The sequence below is a fragment of the Ambystoma mexicanum genome, chromosome 6p (assembly GCF_040938575.1).
Source record: "Ambystoma mexicanum isolate Mex_15411 chromosome 6p, UKY_AmexF1_1, whole genome shotgun sequence".
Lineage (NCBI taxonomy): Eukaryota > Metazoa > Chordata > Amphibia > Caudata > Ambystomatidae > Ambystoma > Ambystoma mexicanum.
In genome coordinates, this window is record NC_090935.1 from 866,760,815 (window position 1) to 866,773,919 (window position 13,105).

Sequence of the window (13,105 nt, forward strand, 5' to 3'; positions counted from 1 at the left end):
TGGAGGGTCAGTCTGTGCCCTGGGCTAGGAATAGCATGGACCACCTCACTGTCAGTAATGCCCTTGAGGAGTCAGACATGGGCCGTGGGACTAGTATTTTGCCAGCTCAATACAGTGCATCAACCTGCTGGACCTCTCCTCGTTGGCCTCGCGGCTCCTCCAGGAAGATCTCTGCTTCCTCACCACTTTGGAAATACCCGGGGGGTCCACCTCCTCCTCCGGACCTCTGTTGCACACTTCATGGTCTCCAGTGGGCTCCAACCACTCCTTACTCGCTGTCGCCTTTACATGCACGTCCCCTGCATTGGGGCTCCACCTCCACTCCACCAACCTGCGCCTCCACTTTGTCGGCATGCGGAACCCAGGATCGAATCACAGGTTGGGTGGGTGTCTCCTCTCGCCCAAACCACATTGCACCTCACTGAGGCAGTCAGGCACTCCTCAGTACCACCTCCATGCCTGTCGGCCCTCGGGACCGTCCATGCTTGGCCGGGAGGCCTCTCGTCACTACGGAACAACTCAGATGGCAGCCGCCATCATGCGTGCCAGCTCACGCCCCTCTCAACAATGCTTGTTTTTACAGTTCTTGTCTTTCTGAGTCTTGTGACTAGGGGAGGTTTTTTTTTTTTCTAGAAATGACCTGCGTCCATTTCACATTTATTTTTTTCCATGAATAAGTAACTGAACATTAGCAGTTCTCCACAATACAGCACCCGACTTCATTCACATTATACAGTGGGAACGTTTTTCAAATCTCAAAACTGGCCTTGCACAACCAACTTGAATATCCTTTTTATGGCAATTGACAGATTCACGTGGGTGGCCCTCATGAAAAACAAAACTCTCTGGCATATTTACAAACAAGTGACCTCAGAAAACTGCCTTGCTTCCTGAGATGCTGTGAAAGTGTTCACACTATTATTAGTAACATTATTATTACTACTATTGGTTTTTGAGATGTAGGGCCAAACTCTGATTGTTCCACATTTTAAAGCTCCTACCGGCATTGACCACTCCTGTCCATTTGAAATACGACCTTGTGCCTTTGTGATTCTGAAATCTGTTACTTTTAATGCAAACTTCAAGACCCTCCTTTGAAGTTTGCAAGGTTTGGGAGGGTGTGGGGGCCTGCACCGAATTCACTTTATGGTTTTTAGGCTATGGTGGGCAAATTCATTTGCCTGATGTTCGCTACACTGGCCTCCATTCATAGATAGCCTTTCCAGCATTGTAAAATCACAGGAACCTCATTCAAACGTTTCCAACTTGTCTTATATGTATTTGGGTGCAGCCAGATGCAGCAATTTTGCCTGGACACAGAACTAAGGCAGTCATATTATGTACCGTGCCTGTCAGCAGACAGGCATCCCTATTAGCAAATTCTGGCAGGCTCTAAAGCTCCCATGTTGTTATAAGTCTAGCGTACCTGGACTTGGGCATTGGAAGATCTGCACGTGACCCCCGAGCAGTTGTCCATAGATCTGGCCAAACCCTCTGCCCAGCCAAATCATTCAGGCATACGTAATGCTGCATCGGCTCTGATGAAGGATCATTGCTGAAATGCCAGGATTCCAACATAGCATTATGAGTGCAATGTGTCCTGCTCCAATATAAAGGAAAGGTGTTCAGAAATCAGACAGGGGTCTTTGGATACTTTGGGAATGTCTATGTTTGTGTTGTCATCTGCCACTTAATCATTCATGCTATATCTATTTTTCCTTTCCACTGTATTCCAGCATACTTGACACTGTGCACTTCATCAACATCTGACAGCCACCATGAATCCAGAGACATGCTGTGTAGTGCACCAACTAATGTTCAAGACAATTTCACAGATTCTATATAGCATGTTGGAGACGTGAGCAACACTTCTATCAAGCAACAGGTAAGATCCCGACTGGTTCTTCAGGCCTTCATATTCCTCATCCATCTCCGGTTCTCTGTGCAGCCTTTACCACACATCGCTTTGTCTATCCTGTATGTCATTTAAGAGTTTTGTTTTGCTTCTTCCTACCCACTTCTGGTCTTTATGAGAGACCTGTCTCTTTGTTTGGTTCTCTGTTTGATTTTCCTCCCCGCCCCTGCTGCCTGCACACTTTACTCCATATGCATAACACTTGAAAGTTCTGCCTCTTTTGGTCTGTGTTGCTTGCAGCCTGCTACATATTTCTGTCACCTGAGACTTTCCTCTGCATTGGTATATGCTGGTTCTCCCTCTCCGACTTGCTTATAACCATTGCATATATTGCATATATACATCATCCCAACATGCCTGGTAGTGCGTAACGAACCAGGCCTGTTCCTGGAGGATGAGGCATACAGAACAGGGTTCAGCCAAATTGCAACGAAGTACAGTAGGGATTTAATGGTACTAACAATCTCTATGGCACAAAGGCTAGCCGTTGTTCTACAGAAGGAGCTAGAAGCAGAAGAATTCAATTTTAACTCTAACCTGTTAATTACCAATGTGAATGACACGATCAGAGAGATGGAGAAACTCTATAAAGATTTTAGAACAAAAAAAATGAAAAAACTAGGCAAGGACATTCAAGAATTTAGGACAGAAAAATGGTATCATTACTTGAGTGCAGAATATTTGCAACAAAAAAACCAGGACAGATCACAACAAACCACAAATAGCAGAAGGGGGCCTCGGAGGTGGGTGACATTTTCAGATGCGAGCAGTGACTCGGCAGGAGATGATCCATACCAATCAGGCTACCAGCAGACATATAGACCAAGGGGACAGAGACCATTTTTGGGGAGAGGCCAATACAGAGACTACCAGGGGGATTTTATCATCCCAGAATGGGAGCCATGGGGAGGAAGGAGACAGCAACGACAACGCAGGAGGGGATTTACCCAATAGAGGATACCCTTCTTCCTGCACCAGCAAGATCTATGGATAAGAACATCCCTGTCTTCAACCTCTCAGGAATTGAACTGTCCCCCATACAACTTAAACTTTTGGAAAAGGGCCTCTTGTTTATCCCGACCAACTACACAGAATGGTTCAGCGCAGAGACCGAAGTTAAACAATTCTTCAGAAACCTACGGCTGAAACCTTTTTCTTAGATCAAGATGAACAGAAAAACAGACAAGATAGGATCTCTGGGTCCTCTCAACCTTTACTCCGACAGACAACCAAGTGGCACAAGACATTTTGCTCTTCGAAAAATGTGTCCTGGGTGAACTTAAAAAACCTCAAGGGAAGAATAAGAACATCAGAAACAATCTGTCCAACAGTGAAAGAAAGGCTTTGGAGGAATTGACATCAGACCCAAGATTGGTGATTAAACCAGCCGATAAGGGTGGCGGCATTGTGGTCTTCCCTCAGACACAATATAACAGAATGGTCATGGACCTATTGGAGGATACACAAAGCTATCCACCCCTGTGAAAGGATCAATCGACAGAAATACAGGAAGAAATTTGTGGAGTTACACAATTTGGAGCAGACAGCGGTTGGATCACTCAAGAAGAGCTGAAATATCTTAATAGCTCAGACAAAAGCATTCCCTCTTTCTATGCCCTCCCCAAAATCCATAAGAACCCTGCCAGACCACTGGGCAGACCAATAGTTTTGTGTTGCGGCTCTCTGCTAGAACCCATATGTAAATTCAGAGACATAGTCCTTCAACCCATAAGTCAAGAGATGCCAACATACTTAAAAGACACGACCGCTACTATTAAAATATTTGAAGGGGAGAGCTTTGACGTGGAAAAGGACTTTTTAGTCTCCATGGATTTAAAATCACTCTATACAAATATACCCCAAGAAGAAGCTATGGAGACCATACGTAGCTTTCTTACTCATGTTGCCACACAACAAAGAGTCCCAGCGGGATTGCTTGTAGAACTCATGCCCATTGCCCTACAAAAAAACTTCTTCCAGTATGTTGGCCAGTTTTACCTAAAAATCAGGGGTACTGCCATGGGAGCTGCATTTGCACCTAGTTTGGCTATCCTATTCATGGCGAACTTTGAGGATAAATTTGTCCTCTAAGACACTAACCAGTTCAAACCTCATATTAAAAAATGGTACACATATATAGATTACGTTATTTTCATCTGGAATGGGAGTCTTGAAACCTTAAAAGACTTCTTCTCATACCTTAACAACTTTCATCCCACCATGGAATTTTCCATGGAATATGATCACCAATCCATCAACTTTCTGGACCTGCAGAATAAAGCAGAATTGGGCCGCCTTGCCTGCACTCTGTATACAAAAAACACAGACAGAAACACCACACTGCACTTCTCTAGTTTCCATCCCAGGTCGCTTAAAGAGAACCTGCCATTTAGCCAGTTCCTCAGACTTAGATGTAATTTCACAGCTGTCTCTGAGTATTACTGGCACGCCAACAAACTGGTTGGTGATCTAAGAGAAAGGGGATACATGAAAAAACTGATATCACATGCATTGAAAAGAGCAAGATTCACACAAAGGGAAAGTCTTCTTGAGCCCAAAATTAAACCTACTGCACCAGACAGAATTACCTGCGTCACTACATACAGCAAACAATCTTTTGCAATAAAAAAAGCCTTAATGAAGTACTGGCCTATGATGTCCACCTGCCTACCCAACATAGGTAGACCTCTCTTTGCCTTCAAAAGATCAAGACATTTGAAAGACCAATTGGTACATTCCAAATCTAGTCAGCAAAGACCCAATACCAGACACCGGATCCTAAGCCCAATTGTAGTCTACTTTCCATGTGGCAACTGCCGGGCCTGTAAATTTACTAAAACGACCAATTTTCAAATTGAAAACAAAAAATGGGATACAAGTTTTATGTCCAATTGCAAGACCAGCCACGTGGTGTATTTGTATTGAATGCCTGTGCAGTCTTCGGTATGTAGGGCAGACCACAAGACCCATACATATCAGAATCAACAACCACCATTGTACAATTATGTGCAGAAACCATACAGCACCCATGGTGTCACACTTTATTGAACTACAACAATCCCCGGATGACCTAAAATGGTCGGTGATGGATGTGGTTAAAAACTGTCCAAACCCTAAACGAACATTATCCAACAAGGAGTCAAGATGAATTTACCCCCTACAGACAATGGACAAAACCAAGGGCCTTAATGAAGAGACACTGACCTATTTTGAATGTATGTTCAGTCGCCATTCCTATTTGCCTCCCCTATCCAGGCATAGCCCACATCCCATGATTTCTACCACTCCAACCCCTCCACCTTGCTCCCAGTTCTTAAGCCTCCTGAGCTTTGACACCCTCATGTGCCCCACCTTTGGCCTTGGACTGCCTCCTCTCCCAGTGCTTCATGTCTTTTGCACTACTTTCTTGACAACTTTGCTGCAAGTTTTGGTCCTTCTTAGACCCTTCATCTGCTCATGCTAGCCCCAAGCTCTTGATGTTGAGACTACACGGTCGTATACAATCCACTATAGTACCCCCTGACTATTGCTTCCACCCCCAGTGCTCCCCTCCCTGTACACTGACTACTTCATCCATAGTCCTATATGGGTAACCATGGGTCCTCATTAACCCACAGCTCTTGGTGTGTAGAACATACAACCTTATTCACTCGTATACAGCAGTTCCTGACTGTCAGACTCCCGTTTCACATGCCGGCTACACTGTACTTTAGCCTTATCTGAATGCGGCAGCTCTTAGTGGCAGACTACCATGCAATTCCATCACTGACCACTCGAGTTTGGTGGCAGCCCAGCAACCACACACATACATATATACATATATGGCGTTCAATGCCGCGCTTTGTTCCCCTGGCAACCTGCAGTCAACATGAAGCCTGTGTCGTGCTGCAGCCGAAGAAGCTGAGACGCCATTGTGCTCACTATCTCAGGTAAGCCCAGCAACTACTGTTGTAATTGTTTAGTGAAGCAGGTCCAGTTTTTAATGCTCACTCTCACCAACATTTTGCTAATTTCCCCCAGATCGAGCAAGTCTCCCCGGATTGGACTCCACCTTCCGTTACTCTGACCGCCACTTTCTGAGTCCACTGTATTTTTGGATTCCAACACGCTGCGCTTCCTAGTTCCACGCTGCACCTAAATTTTTTGAGAGATCCTTTCTCCATTACGGCCACATCATATTATTAAGGTGGGACATTATGAATTTATACAATGGGAGCAGTTCACACAGTTATAACACGCTGCTTTCTAAAAAACTCTCACATTTGTTCCTCAACCAGATGTGTTTTTGCATTGAGACAATTATGAAGTAACCTTTGCCGTACATTGCCATCCACCCACGGGGAGAGTTACTACCACACAAGGCTGAGCTCTCCTAGCAAGATCACCATTGTAAGTTCTTATGTACAGCTCATTTACAGTGTTTTACAGACACACTTGTTTTCCTACCATCACCAAGTTTGGCACGTGCACCTTTCCAGGTACCACAGGTAGAGGTGCCTGTATTTCTCCACCAGTGCCTGTTGCTTCCTCATGCACCCTATCTAGCACTAGTAGCTGTACATACACTCTCTGCCCTAACCAATTGTTTTCAATTTCCAGTTGCTTCTAATGCATATGGATGCATCAACACGACATCCTTCACTACTTCTACTGGCCCTTTCTTTTCACCATTCTTGGCACTAAGTTTGGCTTTTATCTTTATTTAATCCCACATGTATAGCGCCAGTGTCTCTTACACAGAGGACTTGTGCATGCAAGATTAGTCACACCTTTCTCTTGACACCTTGCAACCGGAAGACTTCTTATCTTCCTGACCAGACTATTTTTCTTTTTCTTTCCCATTTTCTCTTCAGGGGTCATTTCCATCCCACTTATATCTTTGGTCCTGAGGAAGGCGGCCACTACACAGATCCGCCGAAACATAGATCACCCCTGCATCACCATCCATATACGCATGAGTGGTGCGCCGTTCAGGATTCATACCGGCGCTACACGTGGACCCCGAGTTGATCCAACTAACATTGACACCTACCAAACAGCAGCATCCTAAAATACTTTGGGCCTCATTACACGGTAGGCGGTAAGGGTTTACCGGTACCGGTAAGGGCACTGTTACCGGCGAACCCTTACTACCTTACTACGAGTTCCCTTTGCGGGACCCGACCTTACCAGCCGTTAAAGTAGGGTGCCGCAAAGGGACCTTGGTGCTAATTACGGTACCGCAATTTGCAGTACCGTAATTAGCGCCTTCCCCATTCCCATTATGCCCTATGGGGGCAAAAATGGGAATGGGGAAGTGCCTTGGTGAATGGGGAATTACCGCCCCGCTCACCTTGGAGTAGGGTGGTAATTCCGCCATCCACCAAGGCGGACACGGTAAAATATCGGCGGCAACCATGGCGCTAATAGCGCCATGGTTACCGCCTACCGTGTAATGAGGCCCTTTGTCCGTAACAATTGCTTCCTTATTGGACTTCAATTCGCTTAACCAATAAGACAATCTCTCAACCTCATATGAATGATTTATACAGACACAATGAGAGAGTAGCTGTGCATAAATTAGGTCCTGGTCAGAATATACTGTATGATTCAGACAGTCCTTATGCAACCTGCGTTTGGTTTAGTTAAAATACTGTTCTGCTTTGGATACCAGTTTCATTTGCTTAGCATTTCCCTTAGCTGTCCCGTCTGAAGAGAGTCAGCACAAGGACACCACATTAGGTGCTAGTTATACACATCTTTTGAAGGGTTATCTATTCTCAATTGCCATCTAATGAGACAGCCTACAATGACTTTTCCCACTGTTAAAATACGCAGTTCTTCCTGTTGAGACACACCTTTTCGTATGAGTATAGCCATTGCATAGCACACCATAAATGTATGTAATTTGAGAAGTATATGTGACAGGATGTCATTGACAGAGGTGTAAAAAGCCTGAGTTTCTGTTTCTAAAATTAAAATATGCTAATCAGATCCCACTTTCTAAAGGCTCCATATCAAAAAACAAATGCAACCATGTATCTTTCTGTGACAGTCTAGTGACACCCACAGTAGCCCCCTGGCAGCTGGCATGGCAAAAGGACACATGGCCATTCCTGAACACAGCTGCTGAAATAAAAGTTCCAAAAGGTGGAGGTAGCTTTTTAACTGTCTGCACCTCTGTTTCATAACAGTACAATTGTGTAACCTGGCAGCTTGGTGGCCCTTATTAAAATCGAAATATAAGCCAGGTCTAATAATGTCATGTTAGCGACTGAGGGTACACAATTATAAAGCCACATGCATTCGATGTCATATTATTGTCAGCTTGGTGAGATGACTCAATAAAGACATCGCTAGGTTTGTATTAGCCGTTTGGCCTGGGCGTATCCACAACAACCATGTGGTCTCCTGCCCAGAAAACGTCTCTTTGGTCCCCCTGAAAAGAGTACACACCTTCCTAAGGAAGTAGGTACCCTCAATGGGAGATGTGAGGGGTCAAAAATGCGAGGCGGACAACTTGATAGATGTTTTTCACAAGCAGCCATGTTATTAAGATATAAGGGTGTGGCAAACGCCTCATTTTCCCTAACGTAACAAGGATTTCCCTGACTGTAAAACTAAGACTAAAGGAAAACGCTCTAACATCAAAGGGTATCTGTGCCTCACACTTGTACATATAACAAAATCACAGAGGAATTTGTATGGCTGTTCAAACACAACAAAATATCAGTTATGCTTAAACACAAACTTTGTAACCAAATATCCTTCTAACCAGGGTCGCATTCCTTTCCCCAGGATTAATGCAGGATTTCCCAAATAAAAATTCCAATTAGCACATTTGTTTGTAATGGTTAAATTATGTTTCAAGGGTAACCCAAAGTTCCTTTCAATATCCCAGAACTGTTTCAAGGGCAACTCAAAGTTCCTTTCAATATCCAAGTTCTGTTTCAAGGGAAACCCAAAATTCCTTTCAATAGCCAAGTTCTGCTTCACTTGGCACTTGGATTATTTTATAATTACACAAGGTTCATCGCTCTGCAAAATAAGGTTTCCATAAGCTCTTGTTTATCAAACAGAAAAGTCTTGGTTGCACTCTTAGAGTGAATATTTCAATAGAACTTCTCCTCTTTGGAAAAGACAGCTACTTCACATTTCTTCTTTGTAAACAACAATGTTTTCGTCAGGATGGTTTTACCACAGTTCATCAAAGCAGCCTTGCCATTTTCTTTCCACCACAACCTTGTACCACAATGCAGTACTTCAATATCTTCTTCCTGGTCCATTAACCTGCCAGGATTACCACTAACAATCCCTTTCATGGTCTACTCGCCTGCCAGGACAAAACTCCTACCACTACTACAAGTACTCTGTGATGAGGTTAACTTCAAACATTAGCAAAGTCTTTGACTTTCAATAATGTATATAATCACAACTTCTTTCATAAGGATACAACGCCCATTGACGTTGTTTGTTCCACTGATTTGTTTGACACATGCAATGCAAGTTATGTCCCTCTCCCCCTTGATAATTTTCCCAAAGAGGGCTTCTATCCTGCCTTCTTTGGGTTTCTACTATCACACCAAGTCACTGCTGGTAAGGTTTCTTATACAAGTTTCTCTCTTTAAGAAATCTGTTTACCCTTTTTCTGTAATGGCCTTTCTTTGTTCTTAGCCAATGCTGGTTATTATTTGGCTCAACTATGCCTCTTCTTTACTTTGGCAATGTCGGTTACAGTTTGGGTTCAATATTACCCCCCGCTGGCTTTGGCATTGTTGGTTATAGTTTGTGTTCAATACTGCCCCCACTTGGCAATGTTGGTTACAGTTGGAGTTCAGTATTGCCCCTCTTGGCATTGGCAATGTTGGCTACAGTCTAAGTGCAATATTGCTGTCTCTTGGCTTTGGTCATGATAGTTGTATACCTCCTCCTCTTGTTTCCTCTTAATATAAGGATTGTACCAAAAATACCTTCTTTCATTTGTTCGGCATTCAAAACATCTACAAGCAGCCATCGGTCTTTCATGGAGCGCCCCAGGGTCACCTATCACAGGCCAACTCACTAGTCTATTCTTGCGCGTCCCTTTTACCCGCTGCTGCTGCAGCTTCTTCTTCGGTCTTCAGGTGCAGTGCTTCTAACAGCTCCAGTTGTGTTCCTGTGTCCCATGCCTTTCACGACTGGTGCCTGCTTTGCTCCTCGCCTTCTCCGATGCTTGCCAGCCACCGGAGTTAGGTACAGGAAACAGAGAGCTTCTCTCTCCCACAAGGCAGCGTGTCACAGCAATGCTTCCCGCTGTGCGACCACTGCAGTTCATGGTTCTCACTCCTGCGACTCTCTCGGCACCACAATCCGCTACACAAACAGCAGCAGTCCCGACGTCTTCATTTCTCTGCCCTTGCTGCATACAGGGCTGCTGACCACTTCTCCTACTGCTTCCAATAGCCTGCACCTGCAGCGGCTTTAAATAATCAAATGTCCCGCTCAGGTGTGGGCCATTAGAAAACTAGACTGCATACTGCAGATCTGTGCCTCTAAGCCCCTCTTCCTCGTCCCAGTACCTAGGAAATTATGAGACTTGAAGTCTCTAAAGTATTAATTCCCCTTTTCATCAAAGGTTTCAATTTTAGCCTTATTTAACTCACTCTGTTTATAGAATGTACTTCTAGAACAGGACTTTAGAGTCATAAATGGTTGGTTTTTGATTTCATAGTTCCAATCTGAAAGGGGCCCTTAGGGGTCCCTCGCGATATGGAAACAAGTCAATAACCATACACGAAAGGATGCGCCAGACACGAGGTTCAAATTCCCAATGCTAGGGTTTATTGCAAGCAAAATAGTCCCATTTGGCCAATCTGTGGTCTCACGCCCCGCGACGTGTATTCTCTAGACCTCGAGGGACGCAAGAGAGCGAATTACGTACATCAGTTACATATATACAAAATGCATATCATACAATCAGCTATGTCATGTTTAACACCCCCCTTTTATTGAGTTTCTTTGAACTCAGGATGATGATGGACATTTCCGACGAGTATGACAATTATGACACTTTCGATGTCTATTCTAGTAACAATATGCAATTTAGAAAGTGCGGAGGCATCTTCTAGTTGTTGAACAGAACACGGTGCTTCTGTTCTTGGAAGCAAGCTGCACACGGGGGAAGAGTCACATTCCAAGGTTTGCTATCTATGAGGTGCTATTCGTGTCCTGGGAGCCGACACGCTGTAAAGGGTTTTGTGAAGGGGGCCGTAAGAAGAGCATAATTCAAGCCTTTAGCTGCTTTATTCTAACATATTCTACCATAGTACGAGACTGCCTGGCAGCTGTGAAATGATTAAATGCCCTGCAGCTCTCCCTCAAGGCTACAGAGAGGGAGCTTGGGCATTCCTTTCTGGGCTGCTCATGAGGAGTTTCAACGAACTCCGCAGTCCCGCGGCCTTGCCCTTTCATATTCAGACAACAATGTTAACAGTTGAGCAGAGTAAGCAGAATTTCGCAAGAATTGCAAGCTGCAAAGCAGTTTAGACAGAAAGCAATGAGCAATGGTTAACAAGCAAAATGGCGATATTCCTGCTACGTTTAATATGGCCGCTTGTTGGTCAAGCATAGCAGTCTGTATTCCTATAATTCTGTGCATAAGACGGTTGGCCTTCGGCCATCAAAATACGTCTATCATCCAAATGAAGGGTATTCATTTTTCCAGATTGACAAACCCTCCTTTTGGCCATATGCCAAACGTCTTATTCATTCATTGTATCCTCCTCTGATGAGGATAAGTCTGGGGTATCTATGTCCGAACCTTTCATGCTATCATAAGCATCATCTTCATCATTAATGTCTATAGCCATGAATTGTTTTACAGTTTTTGTTTCATCAGTGTCTCTGTTATTTCGGCCATGCGTTTGTTTTCCTCTCGACACCATGTGCATATATCTCTTAGTACATCCCTCAGTTATCTCAGTGCAAACTATTGGTAGGCATTGTATGCAACAGCAACATGTTATGAAAATACCAAGTACCACCACTAGTATCGAAATTAACTTCCATCCCCAGGACCGCAATAGTCCCCAAAACGAGGATCCTATCCCCCAACCCCCTTCTTCAGTAGAGAGTGTGGAACTTAGGACATGTAATTTCCGTATTGCTTTAAATATCGTAGGGGAGTAATCATCTATAAACACACAGCATGCAGTTTTTACGAGTTTGCAAACTCCCCCACGATCAACTAATATTATATCAAGAGCCATTCTGTTTTGTAGTGCCATTAGCCTAATTCCTTTTTCTTCTAACGTCATGTTGTATAAGATATCCGTTGTTGTATCTATTGTATTTTTTAGTATTCTGGACAGTTTCCTTATGTTATAGGAGTTTCCTATTTGGGCCAAGAATGGTATAAACAATTTGGCTACATCCATTGCTATCATTCCATCTTCACTACTCCTTCGGGTTCTACCTTTTAATCGCCTCACTACTTCTGCAGTTTCTAAGAGGAACACTCCTGGGAATAGTAGACCCAGGTAACACGTACCTCCCCAGTTTCTAGGTAACCATGGATATGCTTTTTCCCCACATATAAAGTAAACAGGGTCCCCTACCTACACGGTTCTATTTCGTGCTTTAAAACCACTGTGTTCAGGCAGCTGCTAAACGTTCCTACTTTATAAGAACCTTTTTTCTTTAAACATAGGAGAGCAGTTTTGGGGCTGTAATCCACTTTATAGGCAGGGGGCACAGCATCTTTATTCCATTCATCCCTTATTCCAAATGTCATTACTGACGTTTCTTCTGCTGGCGGGGTCGGTCTATTCTGCCTATGTAATCTATCTAGTCTTGTTGTCTTTCGTGTATTTTTCCTCATGGGATCTGGTGAAAACACGCGAGCTTTGTGGAATATGCAACAACCCACAGGTTTCATGATCACTTCCTCAAATTCATTCATATTGGTCTCATCTAACTGACCCGTATTACTCTTGTTCCATTTCCCAAAGAACATTGCACTCAACGATACTTCACATGAATAAACCAATGATAACGGTTGTACATACCAGCCTATCCCTTTCCCACCGTGCTGTGGTAAATGGGCACAAACCCAGCAATCTTTTTTCTTTAAAACCGCAAGGGTCATGTTCATGATGAGCAACAATGTATTGTTGCCATATCCTTCTCTATGTCTTCCTTCCATTGGGGACAAAGTACCATTGATTACATGAA